Raw genomic sequence first — 25,710 nt, 5'->3', positions numbered from 1 at the left:
AATTTAGAAAGAACTCTTACCATAAAAGTGCGATACCTTAATTTCTATTTTTAGCTGGATATATTTTGTTTTTTTATATGTAAACGATAATGTATATTTACGCTCTGAAAAGTCGGTGTTCTCATTATCCAAGTTCTGCCCACCGCTCAGTAAATTATTTTAATTATAATTATATAAAGGCCACACTACCATGTTAACGGACAAATCTTTTTGTCGAAAGTTTTGTCACATTAGTACTGCAGAAAAATAATATCAAAAGGTACTGTTAAAAAATATTAAGATTAAAGTTAATTAATCAACCTTTAAGGTATAAAATTTGGTAAGTGTTATTATTAATAAAATAGTTCGTTTTATTTACATATGTTGTTTAATTTGTTCCTGTGGAATATTACAAATTTGTATTTGTATATAAGTTATATTGATAAATATAATAATAAATGCGGGAAGTTTCTTGAAGCTTGAAAGTAAGAAAAAGTTCTTTTTTAAATTTTTTTGGTATGTGGTGTTTTGTGCTTGTTTGTTTTGTCTTTGAATTTAAAATGACAGACACATCTATCGAGGATCTTGTCGCTGGACAGACTATACCTCAAATATAACATATTGCAAACTGCTAGAGTTCAAAATTGAAAAAAATAACACATTTAAAGCTTATAGAAATAAAACATACCTTCCGCAGCATGTCCTCTAAGGAGTCCATGTCGGAGCTCCCGTTGTTGTTATTGCTCGGCTGCACCATGTGTGGACGGACCTGGGACACTGTCCACATACGCACTCCGTTCCTCGACTTTAGTCCACAATCACCCCGGTTTCCACTAGATTCACACCGATTTTTTCACTACAGAGTCAGGTCACATTTTTTTACATTTTTATGTTACAATGTTGACTGAAGATCTGTTCAATGTCACTTAAGTGAATCACAGTGATGCATTTCAATATGATCTTTGGGAAGATTATTTAGAGAAAATGATAATGTATTTCTTTGTTTTATAAGACGAATTAAAGATTTTTTTAAAGGTTTGATTTTTAAATTACTAACACTTATTAATAGTTATAGTTTAAATCATTATTAATAATTATTATCTGTTAAGCTTCATTCAGAACCTTCCAATTAATGGCATAAGTAAGTGGTTTCAATTACACTTTATACTTTCTAGTTTACGATCATTCACAATATCTAAAAAACACAATTAAAATTAACAAAATATCCTAGCAACAGCTTGCGGTAGTCTTGTTGTATCCATAGAGAACGCATAATATTTAGCTTATAAAACAATAAACTTTTGATTTCTAACCAAAATTTTTCTTGACGGGCGATAATCAAAGGACAAAATGACATTCCTCGCAAATTTTGAGGTATAGTACAATTCTTTTAAAAGTTCCTCAATATGGCCGACCTAGTTACGAAAATTGGTAATTTTTTTTTAATGAAAAATAAGTTGGCGTTAGCGAATTCAGAAATTGATTTACTCTTTGGTTAACAATAACATTTTTCAGGATTGTCAAGTTGACGTTAAAGTTAGATTACTAGGTGGTTGTCATAAATCATAAATAAAAACATAGATTATTGAAATTATTTAATAAGAATAAAGGCATTTTACCGCAGATCCGAAGAGATTTTACTTAAAGGTATTTTATAAACTTTCTCAGTGAGAATATTAACTCCCGTTTCTTATATTTTAGTTAAAGGGGCGTAAGAACTGTAGAAAGTGAATTTTTGTTTTCATGTTTTGACGATATCTGAGAGTTCCTAGAATTATCAAGATTATTGAATAATTATAGTTGTTTAATAAGTGAAATTAATAGAAGACTTGGAAATAGGATGATGCGTTTCATATTATAGTTGATAGATCACCCCATTTCTCTTAATTTGTTTTATTTCAGTACAGTTAATCACAAATTGAATTGATGTGTGCAAAAACAGCTACCTATATATTTTCAAACATCTTATTTAAATAGTTCTTTTATATACTGTTAAACTGTATCAACTACAAAGTCTTTAGCAAACAGTTATAAGGTAATAAATTTTGTAGATATACCTAATTTATGAAAATTTATATATAAAGATTAGAACACAATGCTCTGAGGGAAAAAGAAATACTCAAAAACTCATTAAATATACTTTATTAAAAATAACAACATACAAAAACAGTCATCCATGCAAACTGTAATAATCAGAACATTATCCACATTATACCTTTATTAAATTTGTGTCACACTCCTGTCAGGAAAGCCAGAAATGTTTGTTTAGCACAACCACAACTATAAGGTTTGGAATCAGTACTAAATTTTATACCTAGTAAATGATGCGTCAAGTAACAAATATAGGATAAAAAAGAATTATTAATATAGAGTGTACTATACGATGTCCTTCTGCTTATTTATGAAATGACTTTCCTTTCAAATGTGAGGAATACCAGTAAAATAAAACATAATTTTTGGTTTGGTTTGGTGTTTGATATTCTAACTACATCTATTACAAACCTTAAGTACTTACACCTTAAGTACTTTTAGTGAGTAACTGTAGTTTTTATTATTCTTTGTGTATCCTGTAAAGTAAAAAATATATATATTTCAAGAAATATAAAAACAATGCAATATACATATTATCTATTTCAAGTGTTATTTGATCTTTGGTCCCATTACCAACATTATTTACCTTTATTACGTTATTAGTAGATCTTCTCTACTAACTCAACTTTTAAACCTGTTTATATTTTAAAACTGATTTACAACAATCTGTAATGCCCGCGCTGTTTCCTGAAATATAAGTTTTAATCTATTTATTATCATATACATATTACAAACCTGAAAATTACTGATACGAGGAAACTTCTCCAAATAATTAGAGACCTTTTTACAAACATCTGGACTAATTTATTTTCACGAATTTGTGGACGAGTCAATGCTTTCTAATACGTTTTTAAGCGTTTTACACATTTTGAATATCTTCCAGCCTATTCCTCATTTCTCGATCGGTGAAAAGATTATTTATAACTATATAATTAGTACTGCAGGCTGCAGGTTAAATAAAAGAACAAAACCAAGTAGAATTTGTAAATAAAAACTCCAAAAATAATGTAAATATTTAGAAAAAGGAACCGTAAACGTCAGTCAGCCAAGTGTCAGATTTCAATTAGCTTTACCACAGATTATTAATTTGAACGATTTGAACTACAGTCGATTCCAGTCTAGAGATTCTCGTTTTTTAAGCCTCCCATGCTGAAGTCCGCCATATTGGGAAGTTTTAAATGAATACAAGTATATAATTAGTGGAAAAGTCAAAAGTTTGTTAACTTTTTCCAATAATTGAAAATTACTACCACTAATGATGACGTTCTGAATGCTTACATTAAAATTAGGTGAACAAACTTCTACGGCTAATTGAAACTACTAATTTATTCCACTGATTTCGAGGTTCTGAATGAAGCTTTAATGGTAGTAATTTTCAATTAGTGAAAAAAGTTAATAAAATTTTAACTTTTCTACTAATTATACTTCAATATTTGATTATCATCCGTCAAGAGAAATTGTGGTTAGAAAAAAAATTCATTATTATTTTATTATAATGTAATTATTAGGTTTTTCCTATCCATAGGGTCTAGGGATACAACTAGCAATAATTATTAATAACCTTCATATTTTCATTAACAAATACATGATGAAATGTTTCTATAGTAACTCAGTTCTCTATCTATAGTATCTCTTTCTATAGTATCTCAGTCAACAGACGATGACAGAAGAAAAGCAGATGACATTCCATACCAATCTATTTATTTTACTAAAAAAAGTTTCTAATAATTTTTATTTAAGTTAACTATGGATGGGTTTAAATATAAATCCGTCATGCGTCGTGTCTTGTTGTTTTTAACTAGTTTTATTGGTTTATTCAGAGAATAGGTACATTAAAGAAATGCTAACTTCATGTTAAAAAATGGAAACAGACGCCACCTGGTGTCGCCTGGCAGTACTAGCTAAATTGAGGGGAATTGGAGGGGCGGGCCTTAAAAGAGGGGAAATTTTTAAAAAAATATTTTTATAAGTATCACTGACTTACTGTTTAAAGTTAATAAACATATTTTTATTACTTTAATATAATTTAATGTATTAAAAAATATGTCTATAAACTTTACACAGCAAATCAATGATATTATTAAAGACTTATTATTTTCAGAGAAAATTCATAGTAAATAAATTACACATTAGTAAACAATATCATTTATATTTTTAGAGCTGCGATTTATATTACAATAATATTGAAATATATATATTTTTTAACAATGAAAAGAATATCCCGGAACCTGAAAAAGAAAGATGATCAATTAATGACTTAAATTAGTTCAAAATACATTTGGCAAATAACTAGTGAATTGGAAAGATAAACATACTATTAAAAAGACATTTTAGTAGTATGTTATCATCTATTACTGATAATACATTACATAAGTATATAATAGGTAAATAACATGCATAAGGCACTATGATACGACTACCTGTATCATGATAACACACTAATATGACAAAAAATATATGCTAATTTAAATTCCTTTAATTATCTAATGAAACACTATCTAGCCTCAATGCATGCCATTCCAAAGGCAAAAAAAACTTATACCAAATAAATATAAGCTGAATAAAACATAAGCCAAGCCAACGTGCATAAATAACCAAAAAATGCATCAAAAAATACTTTTATCAGATCATACCCTTGGATATATTATGCATTTTATATATCGCACATCCCGTTCAAAAGTTTACTAACTCAAAATAGAGAATATAGAGAACATTGTCAGGAGAAGTAAAAGAAAATTTAAGTTAAGGCAATATGCTCCTTTTTGCATATTAATGGCCAAATAATATAATGTTGATTTAATAAAATTTTACTGGCATCCTTCTGAAGTATAAATCAGATTAAAAGGACATTGTTTTTGTAATAATTGTTTGTTTTGTAAACATTTTTGAAGACAATACAGTTTTGAACGGGCTGTGCGATATAAACAAGGATCTTACTATTATTTGAGGTTAGAAAGTATTTAAATAATATAAAACATAATCAAAATCACTTTTCATCATAAATTATAGAGGTACTTACGTGTTTTGATATTATTATCAGGAAATAATACGTTTAGTTAAACAGGTACGCTGCCAGGCAAGTTCTATCGGCTGGTCTTTGCAAGAGTTGAAATCTAAAAATACAAAAATACGTTTACATCTTAGTTGTATTTACGAATAAAGTATTTGTGTGTAATTTCTGACTTACCAGTTAACTGAATAATCGCATTAAATACATCCAAATGGTAATTTAATATTGTAAAAAAGCAAAATTGTTTTAAATCACTTGCCAGGACCATGGCCAGGACAACCCGGCCAGCTTCTTTGTTGACAAAATGGCCGCGGTATCATGATTTAAGCAATGTGAGTGACAAAGAAAGCCAATGCCTGGCAGATGTTGCTTTCTTTGTCGTTGGTCCTGGCACGTTTAAATTTGACTGTTGCCTGTTTTCCCATACAAGTGACACCCCCGTGGGTTTATTTAAAAAATGACAGATCGTATTTCAATTTTATTGGTTTGACGGAACGATGAACGACAAACGGACGCCGATGCGTATGAACTCGCCTTTACATTTTTGTCATTTTTGACGCTTGTCAAAGTCTTGCCAAATTATAGGTTATATTTTTGTGTCAACTTTTGCAGAGACTTTTGTCAAATACCCTGCGTTTTGGAAGATGATACATTTTGATTGATTTGTATTATTACGTGTGTTTTGTGTCTTTTGAAGTCAAGTGGAGGAAAAATCGAGTGAAAATTAACAACTGTAGACCCAGAGCACAGTTTCTGATTAATACTCGCTGCCCAGGCAGAAAGTCTAAATACACCAATGAAGTTACCATCGATATCGATAAAGTTTGTATACCATCTCGTCGTAGATAAGTACATCTCGTATATGGTAGAAGGATCAATCTAAACACATACTAAAAACTGGAGTAGCTGGAAAATATCGACACCACACGATAGGTAAATAATGGATTTTAGTACTGCAGAAAAATAATGTCAAAAGGTACTGGTTTAAAAAAAATTAAGATTAAAGTTAATTAATCAATCTTTAAGGTATAAAATTTGGTAAGTGTTATTATTAATAAAATAGTTTGTTTTATTTATTCCTGTCGAATATTACAAACTTTTATATGTATATAAGTTATATTGATAAATTAAATATAATTTGTATTTGTAGATAACTTATATTGATAAATACAATAATAAATGAGGGCAGTTTCTTGAAGCTTGAAAGTAAGAAATAGTTCTTTATATATTTTTTTGGTATGTGGTGTTTTGTTCTTGTTTGTTTTGTATTATCACATACCGTTTTTTAAATAAAATAACTCGATTACATTTTTTCAGTTTTATACAGTTTTTTTACAATATTTTGAAGTAATCACTTGTCAGTCAAATTTTAAATATATTATATTAATTTCCTGCTATGCGTTCCAGTTCTACCAACTTATTTCTTTGTAAAATAAAATAAACTACTTTTAAATTAAAATGACAGACACATCTATCACTGTCAAGGATCTTGTCGTTGTACAGACTATACACGTGGAACACTTTTATTGCTGTATGAGAAAAAATATACTACTCGTAATACCAAAGGTTCTTTATTCCTTTTATATAAATACTTCGTAAGCAATTTGGTTTATGTGCCAACCATGGCCAAAAGCAAAATAACATTTTTTGGCAATACTTTCTTATTCTGGTGACTTTTGAACTAAACTATTGGCAATGTTCTTGTAAACCTATTTATGAATTTATAGTTATTTGTTTATTGATTATGTCAATTTCTTGGCTACAATATTCCCTTTTCCAATGACGTTATAGGTTGGTTTTTCCTTATTATTAAAGTTTACAAACAGCTGTATGATCGAAAAAAAAACGGCGTTAAGAACAGCTATGGAATGACAGTTTTTGGTGAGATCAGTCTCTAGATATCATTTACTGAATATTGACATAATAAAAAAGCAAACAATCTATTTCCAAATAATGTTTTTTTCTCAAATTTTAAATTACCTACAACAGTTAAAAATAATGTTTACTCAATATACAGGGTGAACCTTAAATAAGTGCTAATATGTTTAGGGATGGTATATTTCGACACCAGGAACACGTCTACGAATTTTTTTTCGCAAAAAATATGTTAAAAATCGTGCATTTTCTTTTAAAATTTCTTGTATATTTTAGGAAACTTTTTGAAACTGCCTGTCAACCGCAAATTTTCCCACGGTATAAGGTTTGTTCCCACAAGCATCCAAACCGGTCTCAGAAACTTGTCAAATGTAGTTGATCACACCTTGTCATAGATATGTCGTAAACAAAAAAACATAGATTACTAATTCGGTTAACTATTTTAGACAGTTTCCTGATGCTATGGCAATAAGCCTATAATTTTTTAATATAGTCTATAAAATGAATAAATTTGAATTTTGACCGTTATTTTTTACCAACATGGCAAATATAAAATCCCTCCGTCAAAAAAGTTACTGATATTCTTTAAGTATTCTTTAAATTGAGTGCCTGAACGAATCAGATAGGTAACTCTTTTTACTTTCGTGAAATAGAAAAGGAAAATAATAAAACAAGTGACAGTTCTTCATCTTCTTGCAAAAATCAACACGAAATGGCATAATTGTCAAAAGTAAAATGTCATCAGCTTTTGACATTTCTAAATATCAGACCAATGCCGTCTCTAATAGAACAGCCTCGGAGCGAGATTTATGACGTCACGCTAATTAGATACGGATTAATAAATATGTTGTAGAATAACATAATTATTCCTCGTATTTTTGGTTTGTATTTTAAAAATGATATAGTTTACATGAAATATACATAATATACAGTTAATAAATATAATATATATATACCTATTTATAATAATAAATACTTTGGCAAATAAACTATGAACCATACAAATGCAGCAAATGTTTTACAATATACAAATAATGAATAGGTACATAAGATAATGGGTAAAATGTAAAATATATTTTAAATTTTGGGGTTTGAAAATCAATCTAATTTAACAAAAAACATTCAATATATACTAATAGTGATGTATTATTATTTGCATTCACAAAATTTATATGTACATATATTTTGCAAGTATCAATGTTCGAAAAATTATATTTGCAAATAATACAATATCATAGAAAAAAATGCGTCAGCGATGGCTATGAAATAAAGATCGCTGTCATTTTATAATGTAAAATTATTCTAAAATTTTTGATTTTCTTGGGATTTAAGTTCGGGAAAAACGCTGATTAAGTTTTCATTTGGGTTTTCATTATTTTTTTTTGGTTAAAAAAAAACGTTTCGGCTAACATTGTAGCCTTCATCAGTGTTGTGTCATATAAAAAAATACTGTTGAATATAATCCAAAAAACTGCATATAAAATAGTCATACCACACACCACATAATGTTTACTGCAATTAATAAACTAATATACACTTGTCAAAAGATGACCACATATTTTTTAAAATTATTATTCTTAACACTAAAACTATCTACATTGACTATGGAGTACGATTTCAGCCATAGTCAAATAAAAGAAATAATTATGTTAGCGTGACGTCATAAATCTCGCTCCAGGCTGTTCTATTAGAGACGGCATTGCGTCAGCATGGCCGCAAGTTGCTAACCTAATAAAATTAACACTAGAAAAGCCCGCGGGAACTGTCAAAATCAAAGTTATTCGTTTCACAGACTATATCTGATATTACCATAGTTACGGCTTTACTCTATGGTTACGGTTAATCATTTACTGAAATGAGATGCAAATACAGAAAAAAATCCGGTGCCGGTGGTCACAAAAAAATTTAAATGTAAATAAATATATTTTTTTAAATATCAAACTTGAAAAACTCGGTTATTTTGGACTTATTTGAAAAACGGCAAAGAGAAAATATGTTTCTTTTATCGAGATACACGAGCCCCGAAAATATTTGCACTTATTTAAAACTCACCCTGTATAAATAATTACAACTTTCTTAAGGCCATTAAAAAATGAAAAAGAATACAGGTCTAATGAGACCTAGCGCTCGACCTCGCTAAAATTATCATCGATTGTCAATTGTCATTCCCCAGCCGCCTTTGACAAATTTAAAGTGCCCGTTTATCGTTCCGCTCAGTATATACAGGGTTAGTCTTAAATAAACCCAAATATTTTCAGGGCTGGTAGATCTCTATAAAAAAAATATATTTTTGCTTAAATTTTGAGAACCACTCGACCTCTTCTGTGTTTTCTTTCTTCTAAAATTAATCTACTATCTATGCTGCCATATTATAAAGATAATATTAACTAAAAATTAAAAAAAAATCTTTTTTTGAAAAAAATCCAAATTTTCAAAAAAAAAATTTTGCGAAAAAACCTCATAGGCTAAGATTTTTGTGGTCAAAATAAATACTACCCTTAAAAATATTTCCACTTATTTAAGACTCACCCTGTATTATGTTTGTATTTTTTACAATAAAAACAGTATTTTCAAAAGTGTTTTTCAAATAAAAAACGAGATTTGGTATGTTCGTAAATGAAATAAATGGGGATTGGATTGACGTATTCAACTACTTTCGTTCACTTTCTGTTTCATCGGAAATGACTGCAACTTTTGATTTTTAAATGGTACCCTCTGGATCTCATTAGTTTATTTGATAAAAAAATATATTCTGAAAAGAATGTCAACTTTTGACATTTTCAATTTAAAAAAATACCTAGCTTTCTAAATTTCAATTTAGAATACCATGGCCATAAATGTAACGACAATTTTACTCGATATATCAAGTGTGTGGTACCAAATTATTCGTAGATAAATCTTTTTTCCAAATATGCCAATGAGCCACCCTGTTGCATTTGAAAAAATTGGCGTATAGCCGCCCATACTAAAATATGTTAATAAAAAGTTGGTAGGCAGTTCTTTTAGTTTCAAAGTAAAGGAACTTTTCCGAATTTTGGTCCGCGGTCATTTTCCCTATCCGCCACCTGGGGTCGCGTCCGATGGGAGTTTGGAGTTCTCCACACGGATTTTCTCAAAAACGGACTACGGAAACACGGAATATCTCAAAAACTGCGACTTTGCCAGATTTTGAAGTTATTACAAATTTTGTTGCAAATATTATTCCTAATCTTAAATTGAAAACCGCGTTTCGCTAGCTACTGTAATTTTAGAGTTACGATTTTTTAAAATTTTTAACCCTCTCCAATACCTCCTTGCCAACCCCCCGCCCCCACCAAAAACTAATGGCCAGATTCTCGGGTGCCACAGTATTTTTGTGCCAAATTTGATTAAAATCGGTTTACCGGTTTTTGAGTTATCGAGTTACAGACGGACAGACGGTCAGACAGACAGACACCAAGAAAATATTTTGTATTTAGGTCATTTATGACCCAAAAAATTGTTTTTGCCGATCTTAATAGCCTACCATACCTGTTGGTATGGCCGGCTAAAAATTGAGTTATAATTAAAAATACAATTTAGGCATCTTATCGACCAAGAAAAAGCACGAAAAACCTTAAACGATTAAATGTATTTCCCCAAAGCTTCTAAGGTTAAAAATTAACTGTTTTAACACAGCCATGGCACTCTAGATTGAAATTTAAAATGCATTTTTTTATTGTAAATGTGAAATATTCACATATGATATATCTCATTCTATATAGAATTAATCAAATCTATCAAATAAAGTAAAAACATACCAAGAGTACCATTTAAAAATCAAAAGTTGTAGACATTTCCGGTGAAACAGGAAGTGTTCGAAACGAATTGAATACGTCAATCAATCCCGATTTATGTCATATACTATCATAACAAATTTCGTTTCTTTATCTAAAAAAATAAAAAAGTTATAGAGGTGAGCCACTTTTGGAAAAAACCTTATATTAGTCATCAATTTATCGTAAATTTAATGGTGTGTTAACTATTCAATAATAAACTCGTATCGCGGGAACACTTATGGAAGTCTTATAAAACTTTTATAAACACTTGTAACACCACTATCAAACACCACGCAGCCTACGATATTTCCAGATGATGATGTATCACCGGTAACCGACTGACTGTCCCGCTGACACCCGACTTTATTTTTAGTTTTCAAAGAGCGCGATTTGGCGCCCGATCTAATTTTAAATTTCTTCTTCCGCCACGACCGACTCTTTCATATGGTCGAAAATTGGAGTGCGTAGGTTGGATTCAAGTGGACGAAACGAGGAAACGAACGTTTGAAAAGACGCACAATTAGGGTTATTTAGGTAGTTGCGAGTTGATTATTAAGGCCATAATGTCTTCTCTAATAAGGCGAACTTTATATTTAGTATAGTCAATAAGGCTGCTATAAAACTGTAAATGATTCTAATGATATAGTAACCAACAATTATAAACTGTAAATAAGTTAATATAAGACAATGAAAGAAGTCTAATACCTTAATAATGATATGCAATATGTACAAGGTGTTCCATTTTCAGGGATTTGACAGGGTGTGTCGCTTTTAGGTAGAAGTACAGAGATGCCGTTTTCACATTACTATGTTAATTTTTTATGAAACTAAAGATGCTACACAGATCCTAACTTTTAGTTAGTGAGCGTCTATGTCCAGTATGGAGTAACTATTCTAATTTTCATCAGCTCAATCTGTCACGTCGTGTAGTTTTGGAGATGTCGTGATAAGTCAGTGAGTGCCAAGTCGCTTTTATATACAGGGTGTCATAAAATAGTATATCTAACTTTGGTGGGTTATTCACCAGATAAAAATGAAACAAAAAGTTCGTAGAACCCCACATAAAAAAATGCCTTTTAAAATGAAAAGATTCTTTTGAATATTTAATCATTTTATGCAGTTAACAGGAAAGGAAGCATTTTGAGCATTTGATTTCATCTAGCTAATTTTTGTCACATAATTATAGGTTTATATCTAGTTTTAATTTTGTAATAATTAAAATATGTTTTAAACGTGTTTTTTTATTACCGTTGAGTATTTTACTCTACAATCTTTAATTTTTGTTGAATTAGCAAAAGGTGTATCACACAGCCACTAGATTTTTTCACATAATAAATATCTACTACTAAAATCATAAAAATTAAAATATCTAGGAAAATCTTTGACTAAGGGGAAGGCAACCTTAATAATATTTTGAAGATATATAAATTCCCCATTAAACATCGGAAAAATATACTGGGTGTTCCATTTAAAATAAAAAAGTAACTTGCTTTTAAAAGTGGCTAATGTTCCATATTAATGTTGTCACACACTGTATAACTTTTCGGGTCAAATTTCAATTTGGTTTAACATACAATGGTTACTGTAATTAAATGTCAGGCTATACAAAGTCAACCAAAAATTTAGGTAGCTGTTTTCGAAATTTAAAATTTACTCTTCATTTTCACGAAATGTGAAATATGTCAAAATCCTTAGATTTTAGGTACATACTTCTTTAATATAACTCACCTTTATTTTTTTCATAGAATCCGAAAGTCCATTAATATATAGGGTGTTCCATGAGAAAAAACACAACTTTGATGTGTAACATTTTGTGGGGACACCCTGTATAATTCTATATATTTTTATAAAATGCTTCCAGTTAACCTACATATGCTGCCAAAATTTAATTTCGACATAAACTACTGTTCTCCTTGGATCTTCCGCGGCGTATGAGAGGCGCTACCCTGTATGCAATAAAATGATTCCCGAAGAAGTTACAGCCCTCGAGATGTCAAATAAAAATAATATATTTTGTTTATTTTTAAAAACATTGGTAAATCGTTTTTCTTGAAATCTGGTACCGTTCCTCAAATTTTAATGCAAAAGCAAATGGCGATAGTGTAAAATTTCGTAACAGCACTGAAATGGACATTTGCCAAATTAAAAAAGTAGTTTATTGAAAGAATAATAAAATAGACTCAACAATTCAATGAAGACTCAACAATTCAATTTATAAATCAAATTTTGAATAATGGAACATTCATTTAAAGTAATCCCTCTTAGAATAATAAAAAAATAAATCTAATATACCATATCTCATAAGTTTTTTATTAGTGTTTTTATTTTTATCTAAAGTGTATCAAATAAAAGGTGTATATTTTGAAGTGTTTTGATGTTCCTGCTGATTTATAACCCAATTTACAATAAAAATAGCTTTAAAGAGAAGACATAAACAAGAACGATCGAAATAGCACGTCGTTGAAAAGATGAGCTTAAATACATTAAAAGCTTTGGAAGAGAGAAAACCTTTATTTTTCAACTTCATTTTGTATTTTCTTATTTTTATTTATTATTTTTATAAAGTAAAGATATTCTGCGTGCCCATCATATACCGGGTGGTCCGAACTGTATTCCGGAAACTTTAGCAGCATATTCTGCAGATAAAAATAAGTAAATAAGTTCGTATAAATGTATGTCTAAATGCTTAGTTTCGGAGTTACAGGGTGTAGAAGTTTCATTTTTATTTCGATTTTTTCCAAATAATTTACGAAGTAACGCCAATATTTGGATGAAAATTGGTGTCTGGGAGTTTTTTGGCATGAGAAATTTGATTTTGATGTCAATATGACTCCTACTAGTAGAGGACGCCAGCTACATGTTTTTAACTGGTTTGAAGAGTAATAACTTTTTATCCGTACCTGTTTAAAACTACTGAGTAAAAAAATATACATTTACGACTTTTTTTACGTAAAAAAGGTCTCTTGGTAAAAATCGCTACGAGTAATGGTTCTCGAGATATTTGGAATCGAAATTATCAATACCTGTCATTATTGACATCAATTAAACATGTTAACTAAATAATTATTAGACTGAAATAATAAATTTGAGGTATTTTTGGGCCAAAAGTTCGACAGAAACTGTTAAATCATCATTATTTCGCAGAAAAATTTATGATTAATTAAAAAAAATAAAAATTTATTATTTCCGTCAAATAACTATTAGGTATACTCAACGTGTGTTTATTTTTTGTCAACAATGACATGGTATTGACTATTTCCATTCTAAATATCTTGAGAACGGTTGCTCGTGACGATTTTTACCAAGAGACATTTTTTATTCCAGTAGTATTTTTTCATCCAGTAGTTTTATACAGGTACGGGCGAGAAAAGTTATTACTCTTCAAAACAGTTAAAACACATGTAGGCGACGCGCGACGCCCCCTACAAGTAGGAGTCATATTGACATCAACATCAAATTTCTCGTGTTACAAAACCCCCAGAAACCAATTTTCATCCAAATATTGACATCATAGATACTTCAGAAATTATTTGGAAAAAATCAAATAAAAATAAAATTTCTACACCCTGTATCTCGGAAACTAACATTTTAGGACATATATTTATACGAACTTTTTTACTTATTTTATCTGCAGAATATGCTGTCGAAGTTTCCAAAATACAGTTCCGACCACCCTGTATATTTATCAAATAGTGTATTTTATAAATAAACCTGACATTTTATTAGGCCTTTATGAATGAAAGTGTAAATAATTTTATAATCATTTTTTAAATGCACGGAATTGATACCTCGAGATTTTTTTACATAAAAATGATGGGAAAGATAATATTTCGGTGTACGGTCACAGATTACTAAATACGGTTATCTTATTAAATTTCAAAAATCGCAGTAAATAAAACAGTGCGGGCATGTTAACTTAGGTAAGAAACAATTCATCTCCTGACAACATTCACGCCGCGCCGGTTCGAGGCAGGATAATATCGAAAATATTGTGTGTAAGAGTTGATTTAAGGTCTGTTCCTAGAAGAATCCCTGACTAGTCAGCGCGTTTCTTATTGGTTGAAATGCGTAGAAACCTGACTAACAATCAGGTTTCTACGCATTTTAACCAATGAGAAACGTGCTGACTAGTCAGGGATTCTTCTGGGAACAGACCTTTAGATACTTGCCAAGTCGGTAGGCCAATAACAATGATATCACCGAAGACTGCGGTTCAGATTCCATATAAAAAAAGTAGGCCAGTAACGTTAGCAGTTTATAGTAACTTTTCTTCATATTTTTTTAATAAGGAATCAATGAGTATTTATTTAACATTTTGGCAAGATAATAACATTAAACATTTTTAAAGGTTGCTATTAGAATTGCATTAAGGCAAATTAATTAAATCTCATCAAGGAGACCAAAATCGACAAAATATCAAAAGACAACTTTTAATCAGCATTTAACTGTCTACACAACAGGTCTTTTGCTAACAGGACAAAAAAAGTCAGCGGAGCACGTATTTTTTTCTAGAAAAATATTCCAGTGATAGGTAACTCATATGCACGTCCCTGGTGAATATGTCGACACTTTTTGAGCAGTAAAATATGTCGCACTTATAGTAACTTTTACCCTCAAAATGTCATTCCAATCGCTAAAAGCACTTGGAAGAAAATTATAATAAAGCGAAAAGAGATGAAAACTTTAAACCTCTGCTGAAGCCACAAAACAAAGCTGAATCGGACGTAAGTTAATATGAAAAATCAATCTTATTTTTGAGAGAGGAATCTCCCCACGAGAGACGGCACATATTTTTTTGAAACACCCTGTACATTACTTACTGATAATTCTTACAATGCCTAATAGAAAAAAACAACATAAAAAATGTTGAAAAAATCATATTTTTTACGTTAGCTTATTAGTTGATTTTCTCATAGCTTCAAGGGACTAGACAGGGTGCTACAAATTCGAGGTACGAGCACTGGTATTATTCAGTAACTGTAATAGATGCGAACATGGTTAAATTGGGACAAAGTTGCGCTTTGGGATGTTCACCAAGATGCCGTCAAAAAAGTTTTAAAAATTTAGAGGATTGCTGAGTTTTTTGGAAAAACGGATTTGTTTGAAAATCAATTTTATTTTTTATTACTTTTGAGAAAATCAAAAAACTAATTACACATTCTTATAGCCACTTTATTAAGGCTCTCTGATTTCTCTCCGTTTTTTTTATTAAAACCTCTTTTTCTTTAAACTGTCTTCTTATACTTTCGAATGCATTTTGTACTCTTTATTGTAAAAATGTTGAGATGTATTGATTTCACTTTTACAAATGACGTCCAGTAAAGTAATAAAAATGCAGTCCGTATTTAAAAAAATGAAGTTGTCCTCTGTATTTCACAAATTATCAGCTAATTTGAAAATCTAAAAATACAGATAGCCCTAATAAAGTGGCTATGAGAATGTGCAATTAGTTTTTTGATTTTCTAAAAAGTAACGACAGGAAAAAATAAAATTGATTTTCAAAAAATCCGTTTTTTCCAAAAAAACTCAGCAATCCTTGAAATTTTTAAAACTTTTTTAATGACTTGGTGGATATCCCAAAGCGCAATTTTGTCTCAATTTAATCATGTTCGTATCTATTACGGTTACCGAGATACCAATGCGCGTGGCCCGAATTTGTAGCACCCTGTATAGATCTGAGTATAGTTTTAATTTCAACTTGGTACCTCCACGTGTTCCCGAGATAAGGGGTCTTGGCAGACCGACGGATAGACAACAAAGTAATCCTATAAGGGTTCCGTTTTTTTCCTTTTAGGGTAATGAACCCTAAAAGGAACCCGCCACAACCGTGAGTTAAATACCTAACCGTGAGTTAAATAAATCAAAATCGGTTAGTCTATCTTTTATACATGTTTATGCTTATTGCTATTGACATAGACGGTTTGAATTATGATACAATAGAAACTTTTTAGCTCATCTTCTTACATTGTTAGAATGTTACACTATTTTTATTTTCGTTTATTATAGTAGACCATAATGCGTGGAAAAAACTAGGAATTTTGATTACAACTTAAGTCGTAAACCAGCAAAACCATCAAAATACCTTATAAGCTTTGTTTTGCCTTTTAAAAACTCAGGAAATAAAAATTTACAACCTCGTACATTAGATTTTTACGACTTCGCCATGGAACTTTGCCTATTACTATGTAAATAAATTAACACACTTTTTATATTCTTAATTAAGAAAAGTTTTAGAATAGACTCGACGGAGTTTACGAGAAATATTTTCCATTTTCTGCATAAATGCCACACTGGAAAAAATCTACTCTGGAAAATTTGTATAAAACATATTCGACATATTTTTTCGATTTAGTATTATTTTCTTTCCAAGTGCTTTTAGCGATTCTAATGAAATTTTAAGGGTAAAAGTGTAATATGTGCGACATATTTTAATGCTAAAAAAGTGTCGACAGATTCACCAGGCACGTGCAGATGAGTTGTCAGTGGAATATTTTTCTCAAAAAGTCATGAGTGCTATTGACTTTTTTCTTTCACTTGTAGGCAAAATTGTATAATGTATAAGCTATTTAATGCGGTTAATAGTTGTATCTTGATATTTCGTCGATTTCGATCTCCATTATGAGTTAAACACAATTTTATTAATCACAATAAAATTAAAACAAAAATAAAATGAATAAATTATTTATTTATTATCAAATTTTATAAAAATTTATAATACTTATGATCAGTGCTACTGGTGCTATATACAGAAAATTCAAGAAAAAATAATGGTATTTAAAATAAATTCAAAATACCATATTTTTTAAGTTTTAGCATCATATAGTGAGATGTTTGGACTGCATCTCAATGTCTCCAAGACCAAACTATTGGTCTTTTCTAAGACTCCAATAAATGCACACCTGCGTGTCAAGGGACAAACAATCGAACAAGTGACCTCAATAAAGTATTTAGGAGCTAACATCAATAGTCAGTGCGACCCGACAAGAGAAATATTTTCACGAATTGAGCAAGTGAGAAAAAGCTTCGTGAGAATGAAATCATTTTTTACAAGACGAGACCTCAGTGCGGAACTCAGAAATCCAATGGCCAGATGCTACGTCTTCTCTGTGTTATTCTATGGATGTGAGAGCTGAACACTGGGTTCACAGACCGAAAAGAGAATAGAAGCGTTCGAAATGTATGTATACAGACGGATGCTGCGAATTTCATGGTTACAAAGGATCACCAACGATGAAGTACTCCAGCGCATGCAGAAACAGAAAGAGATACTGAACACCATCAAGGAAAGAAAAATGCAATACCTGAGTCATGTGATGAGAGGTGGTAGATACGAAATACTGCGCCTCATAATAGAGGGCAAAGTGCAAGGGAAAAGATCAGTAGGAAGACGCCAGAACTAATGGCTAAAAGATTTGAGGAGATGGTTTGAACGCTCGTCTGCGGAAATCTTCCGGGCTGCAGTTTCCAGAGCCACGATTGCCATTTGCACGCCAACCTTCGGCAGGAGAGGGCGTGATAAGAAGAAGAACTTTAAGTTTGCGCTTTCAGCACCCATGTTTATAGATCGAAACTTTTTTTCATATTTTTTTATGAGGAATTGGAAATTATTAGTTCACTCAATAAGGCCCTTATTGTCACACTAAGTCATATTGAACCAAAAATATCGGCACGAATGGACAGTAAAGGGTTGTATTTAGCTTTAATTTTAATCTAGTAATTATTAACACTTGGGAATTTTTAGAGAAAACGGGAAATTTTGACTTCGACTGGTCTGCGGGGGAAATTCTATTTCAGAAAGTTGGCAACATTGGCGGGCTATCTCAACACAAAATAGAGGGACTTTATTATCTTTGCCTAATTTGTTCAGCTTTTCTAGGCTCCAACTTCGAATTGATGGTTACTCAGTTGATTAAACTTAGTATAAACTCTGTTTTTTTTTCTCAGGTAAGATTTCGACAGAAAATGACAGAAAAAAAGCAGATGACGTTCCATACCAATCTATTTATTCTACTAAAAAAAGTTTCTAATATTTTTTAAGTTAGCTATGGATGGGTTTAAATATAAATCCGTCATGCGTCGTCTCTTGTTGTTTTTAACCAGTTTTATTGGTTTGTTTCAAAAATGACAGAATGTATTTCAATTTTATTGGTTTGACGGAACGATGAACGACAAACGGACGCCGCTGCGTATGAACACAACATTGATGCTTGTCAAAGTCTTGCCAAATTATAGGTTATAATTTTGTGTCAACTTTTGTCAAATATCTGCGTTTTGGAAGATGATGCATTTTGATTCGTGTTATTAGGTGTGTTTTGTGTCTTTTGATGTCAAGGGGAGAAAAATCAAGGGAAAATTAACTGTAGACCCAGAGGACAGTTTATAGTTAATACTTGCTGCCTAGGCAGAAAGCCTTATACACCAATAAAATTACCATCCATAAAGTTTGTGTACCATCTCGTCGTAGATAAGTGCATCTCGTATATGGTACAAGGATCGTACTAAACATATACTACTGGAGTAGCAGTAAAATATCAATATCACACGATAGGTAAATAATGGATTTTAGTACTTCAGAAAAATAATGTCAAAAGGTACTGGTTTAAAAAAATTAAGATTAAAGTTATTAATCAACCTTTAAGGTACAAAATTTGGTAAGTGTTATTACTAGTCAAATAGTTTGTTTTATTCAGTGGCGTGCCGTATAGGGGGCACAGGGGGGGGGGCGATTGCCCCCTCCGCCCTTTGCTTGAGTGATGCGCCCTAGTGAAATAGCAAAATTGAACGTACAGTCTAACTATTCTCATTCTACGACCAATTATGGTCTAGTCTTTTTATTTGTTTGCATTTTCGACATTTTCCTGACCAACTTGAATTCGGCAAAATGAATTACTCTGCTTGTACCCGGCGCCCTCAACATAGCTCGCCCACACCGCCCTTTTACCCACGGCACGCTACTGGTTTTATTTATGTTCTTTTATTTATTTCTGTGGAATATTACAAATTTGTATTTGTACATAAGTTATATTGATAAATATAATAATAAATGCGGGAAGTTTCTTGAAGCTTGAAAGTAAGAAATAGTAATTTTTTGGTATGTGGTGTTTTGTTCTTGTTTGTTTTATTATGTTCTTGTTTATATTATTTGTTCGATTACATTTTTTCAGTTTTATAAAGTTTTTTTTCACAATATTTTGAAGTAATCACTTATCAGTCAAATTTTAAATATATTAATTTCCATGCGTTCCAGTTGTACCAACTTATTTCTTTGTAAAATAAAATAAACTACTTTAAAATTAAAATGACAGACATATCTATCACTGTCAAGGATCTTGTCGTTGGACAGACTATAAATAATAACAAAATTCTACAGAAAGCGTTAAGAGTTTTCGGGATTTTATTTTAGAATGCCGAACGCCCAGTATTAAAAAGCAATCGGTGCTCCGAAGATTTGGCCGCTATCCAGATTTTAATTTACCGCTTTGCTCGTATGAAAAATGCCTTCCGCTCGTCTATTTCCTAAGAGAAAACTTTCTCGGTTTGAGAAAACGACCGAGCCAACCTCACATAATGCACCCGGGGCTTTCCTATTTTATATAACCGCCCATTAAACTTATATACGACTTCGTATTAATACACTCCGCGATTTTTCATCGAAGCGTTTAGGAAGAATCTCGAAGAAAGATTCTTTTTAAATAGTTTTTTTCTTACAACATTCTTGATGGTTTTCTAGGAGGCATAATAAGAATAATCAGTAAGTAATGTCTATACATACAGGGTGGCGCACCTCATTTGCCTCGGTTGATTATACGAAAACGGAAAGATGTAGAAACAGAATATTTTATGGGTATATGTGAGGAGTCAATGTGCACAATTTAAAATTATTTTGATATATACAGAACTCAGATCCATACCAAAGTTATATTTTTTCTTATGGAACATCCGGTATTTTATTTCATTTTTGTATTCTTGGGCCCAAAAAATACATTTATTATAAGGGTTAAATATGTTTAAAATCATTGGTTTTTTAGATATTTAAAGATATTTAAATATGCATGCTACAAGAGAATTGATTATTAGGACCCTGTACATTACTTTTCAGAATTAATTCTTGTGCTGAGTTTAAAGGCAAAGAAATAAACTTTACTGAAAAATGTTATTGCTTCCTTTAATTTATACAGGGGTATCAAAAAATAGTGATCTATTTTAAGGATTTATTTTACATAAACACTTTGTTATTACAAATGCAACACCCTGTATTTTTTTAAATAAATCGAAGCAGATTGAAATGCTCTTTCAAACTATATTAGGGTTTCCTATACCTATCTATCTCAGATTTTGAATAAAAAGCGATTTTTAAATAAAATTGCAATCAAGATGGCTGTTAGACAGTTAGTAACTATTTTCAAAATCGACATTAGTTTATAGACTTTATTTAAATCTATACCAGTTTACTTTTATTTAATTGACCTACAGTACTTTAATAAATAATATTTATTAATATGTATTTATTATTCTATCAAGAAAAACGAAGAAGTAGTTCTTTGTTTTATTTTACGATAACTTCTTGTGGATATATGAATTTTTTATAAAAGAGCCAATTACGGCAAATTCAATTTCTTCACTTCCAACGACAGGTTTCTGCCTAATAGGTTTTTTATAAACTACACTACCAATTCTACGAAATAGGAAATAGGACAAGTAATTTTTCAAAGGAACGCTTATCAGGAAGATTCCTATTTGGATATCTTTGAGCATTAGCTCTTGCTCTTGAGGCCAAGAAATATTTTTTCTCACAAAATAAAATCACTATAATTTATATAATCCATTCGTTCCACCAACAGATATGGCTTTATTTTTCTGCATAAAATAAAGAATACTTACTTATTAAACTATTGTGGGTAAATTTTAGTAAACTGTTTAAATAATAATGACCATACACTAATGTCGATTTTGAAAATAGTTACTAACTGTCACTAGAAAATTGCCATGGCGATACCAGCCATCTTGATTGCCATTTTATTTAAAAATCGCTTTTTATTCAAAATCTGAGATAGATAGGTATAGCTTGAAAGAGCATTTCAATCTGCTTCGATTTATTTAAAAAAATACAGGGTGTTGCATTTGAAATAACAAAATTTTTATGTAAAATAAATCCTTAAAGTAGATTACTAATTTTTGGTACCCCTGTATAAATTTAAGGCAACAATAACATTTTTCAGTAAAGCTTATTTCTTGACTATTAAACTTAGCACAAGAATTAATTCTGAAAAGTAATGTACAGGGTGTTGATAATCAATGTTCTTGTAGCATGCATATTTAAATATCTTTAAATATCTCAAAAACCAATGATTGCCTAATGATAATAAATGCCTTTTTTTGGGCCTAAGAATCCAAAAATGAAATAAAATACCGGGTGTTCCATAAAAAAATATAACTTTGGTATGGATCTTAGTTCTGAGACGCCCTGTATATTTCAAAATAATTTTAAATTGTACACATTGCCTCCCCACATATACCCATAAAATATTTTGTTTCTACACCTTTCCGTTTTTGTGTAATCAGCCGAGGCGAATGAGGTGCGCCACCCTGTATATTTGTGGCGGGTTCCTTTTAGAGTTCCGTACCCTAAAAGGAAAAAAACGGAACCCTTATAGGATTACTCTGTTGTCTGTCCGTCGGTCTGTCAAGACCCTTTATCTCGGGAACACTTGGAGGAACCAAGTTGAAATTAAAACTATACTCAGATCTATACAGGGTGCTACAAATTCGGGGTACGCGCATTGGTATCTCTGTAACCGTAATAGATAGAACATGGTTAAATTGGGGCAAAGTTGCGCTTTGGGTTGTCCACCAAGATGCCATCAAAAAAGTTAAACATTTCAAGGATTGCTGAGTTTTTTGGAAAAAAACGGATTTTTTAGAAAATCAAAAAACTTATTGCGCATTCTCATAGCCACTTTATTAGGGCTATCTGATATTTCAATTTAGCTGAGAATTTGTGAGATACAGAGGCCAATTTAATTTTTATAAATACGGACCTGCATTTGTTATTACATTACTTGGCGTCATTTGTACAAGTGAAATCAATACATCTCAACACTTACAATAAAGAGTACAAAATGCATTCAAGTATAAGAAGAGAGTTAAAAAAAAAGAGATTTTAATAAAAAACGGAAAAAATCAGAGCCCTAATTAAGTGGCTATACCGGGTGTTGCATCGTCGTTGGGAACATAGGAAATCCCATGCAAAATTTGAACTGTCCAGATATTGGCTCCCCTATGGATTTTATAGCGAAGTCGTAAATAGACTTTTAAAGGTCTACATTTGGTAAACACACATGCCAAATTTGAATAATTTTGGACAAGCCGATTTTAGGTAATTTGAGAAAAACTTAATCGCTTTTTAAATTAAAACTGAATAGGTAACAATCAAACACCAGTCAAAAACCGACATTCCTTAAGTTGTCAGTGTCATTTTCAAACGTGATAAAATGCGCGGGAAATAGATTAGACAGTGTATCTGACATGTTTCGGTTAATTTTCCCTAAATATTAAAATTTTATTAAAATTAAATTACTTTTGACAAATCATAGTTTGTAAACCTAAGGTATGTCAGTTTTTGACTGGTGTTTGATTGTTACCTGTTCGGTTTTAATATAAAAATCGATTAAGTTTTTCTCAAATTACCTAAAATCGGCTTGTCCAAAATTGTTCAAATTTTGCATGTGTGTTTACCAAATAATAATAATAATTAATAATAAACCTTTAAAAGTCTATTTATGACTTCGCTATGAAATCCAGCCAATATCTGGACAGTTCAAATTTTGCATGGGATTTCCTATGTTCCCAACGACGATGCAACACCCGGTATATGAGAGTGTGCAATTAGTTTTTTTATTTTCTAAAAAGTAACGACAGGAAAAAATAAAATTTATTTTCAAAAAAATCCGTTTTTCCAAAAAACTCAGCAGTCCTTGAAATTAAATCCAACTAATCTAATTAATTTTCTCTATTGAAAAGCATAATGATTCGACACGTTTTCGCTTATCTTCACACCCGGCAGACGAATAAAACCCAAACAAATCACCACAGAGAACTGGCAAACCGACGAAACAACCCTTTCTCTCGAAACGAGCCGTATCATGAATATTGAATTTGGAAGTTTTCTCCGGCCAAACTTTCCAGTCTTTTTCCTTTCCTTTTTTCTTTTACCCCAACTTCTTTTAACCCGAGAAGAATAAGGACGGAGACGACGATGGGAGGGGACAATTTAAATAAAATCTGTCGGTGGAAAGGGGTGGAAATTCCTGGAAAAGAGGGAAAATTGCGTTTATTAATGATGTTTACTGCGGCCAAAAATGTTTGATCGTAACGGAGTAGGGGAGATGCGCCAGAGGGGGACGATTTTGTTTATCTTTTTAACCTTTTCCCTGTTTATTTAAGCCAAAGCGTTTCCCGAAGTTTTCATTGGCTGAAAGCTGCTCGGGTTTTTGGAATTTATTTTTTGATGATGTTTGCGAATCAATTTACGTATGCTGTCGGCTTTTTAATGGATTAAGTTTCGGAAATTTTCATAACTTTATTCATTTTATTAAAAAATGCTTTTAACCTTAATTTTAAAGTCATCATCATAATCATTCTCAGCTTATTCAACCATTTCCAGTGGAGCCTCCCTTACATACTCTCTTTGTAGTTGAGCCCATTGTTATCTATTGTTGGCTATGCGGGCCCAAGTTATCCCTGCTAATTTCCTAATAACATGGTCCCATTCCAGGTTTGGTCTTCTTCTACCGTGCTGTAATTTTTGTGGTCTGGTTTGGTTTGCGTGTCCTGCCCATTACCACTTGTCGTATCCACTCTATTCTTTTACGGTTTTCCTTGGTTATTCCCAGCATATTACGTTCCATTGAGCATTGTGCGATCTGTAGTTTCCTTATAATGTCCGTTTTAAGTGTCCAGGTTTCACATGCATAGGTCATGACTGGTAGTACACATTGGTCGAATATTTTCTTCTTTAGATAAAGTGGTTTTCTAGATTTGAGTATGATTGAGATTCTTCCATAAGTACTCTATTCTATCTTAATTCTTCGGTTGATTTCTGGTAGTAAAGGTCCCGAGCTGTATATTAATTGTCCCAAATATATACTTCTGGGAATTAATGTAGAGAGAAGGATAGATTGGAAATATCACATAGCATGTGTTGTTTCTAATATAGCTCGTTTTAGTTACGCAATGAAAATTATCTCTGAAAATATATCTGAAGACGTTGCAATAACAGCATATTATGCCTACATAAACTCTGTAATACTCTATCGCTTGATCTTCTAGGGGAACTCATTGGATGTTAATAGGATAATGATAGTACAGACGCGCTGTATTCGAAACATTTTCAAATTAAGTTATCGTTAAAGTTGTCGCAAATTTTTCATAGAAAGGCAAATACTAACAATAATCTCTATGTATATTATGGATTCGGTAGTATTTGTTTACGACAATAAAAGTCTCTTTAAAGAACCAGAGTTAAAACATCAATACTCTACTAGAAATAGAGATATGTTACAAACCGACAAGAGCAACTACACGTATGTACAGAAGAATGTGAAGCACAGCATTATAAAGATATATAATACTTTCCCACTCTTAGTTACTGATTTACCTAGCCAAGATTACTGTTAACCCTAAAAAATTATCTATTAGACAAGGCATTTTATACGCTAGATTAATTCTATGCAGACAAGGGTAAGCTGTTAGGTATTATTGTGTTTTCAATTTATTTTCTTGTTAAAATTATATAGATATTGAAACTAGTAAATTATAGTTATGTATAATCTATACTAATATATAAAATCCTTAAGTGACTGACATACTGATTAATCACGATCCTGCTCAAACCACTCAACGTAAGAAGCTCAATTTTGGCATACAGGTTGATTCTAGGCTGTAGAGGATCGATAAGAA

The 25,710-nt window shown here is 31.1% G+C and overlaps 1 protein-coding gene and 1 long non-coding RNA gene across 8 annotated transcripts in view; both read right to left on the bottom strand.

Annotated features, from left to right (window-relative positions):
* LOC115875878 (uncharacterized protein CG43867) overlaps window positions 1–25,710 on the bottom strand; it is a 517,198-nt gene that overhangs the window by 112,940 nt on the left and 378,548 nt on the right. The gene's annotated exons all lie outside the window — the stretch shown is intronic.
* Window positions 2,487–2,858, bottom strand: LOC115875887. Its single transcript, XR_004049067.1, has 3 exons — window positions 2,806–2,858; window positions 2,657–2,757; window positions 2,487–2,546 (listed from the first exon to the last, which is right to left on the bottom strand). It is a non-coding gene; the product is annotated as an uncharacterized LOC115875887 (long non-coding RNA).

Source organism: Sitophilus oryzae, unplaced genomic scaffold, assembly GCF_002938485.1.
Source record: "Sitophilus oryzae breed Bouriz unplaced genomic scaffold, Soryzae_2.0 scaffold_1396_pilon_pilon, whole genome shotgun sequence".
Classification (NCBI taxonomy): Eukaryota; Metazoa; Arthropoda; class Insecta; order Coleoptera; family Curculionidae; genus Sitophilus; species Sitophilus oryzae.
Note: the sequence above shows the minus strand (reverse complement) of the source record. Positions and strands in the feature narration are given on the sequence as shown.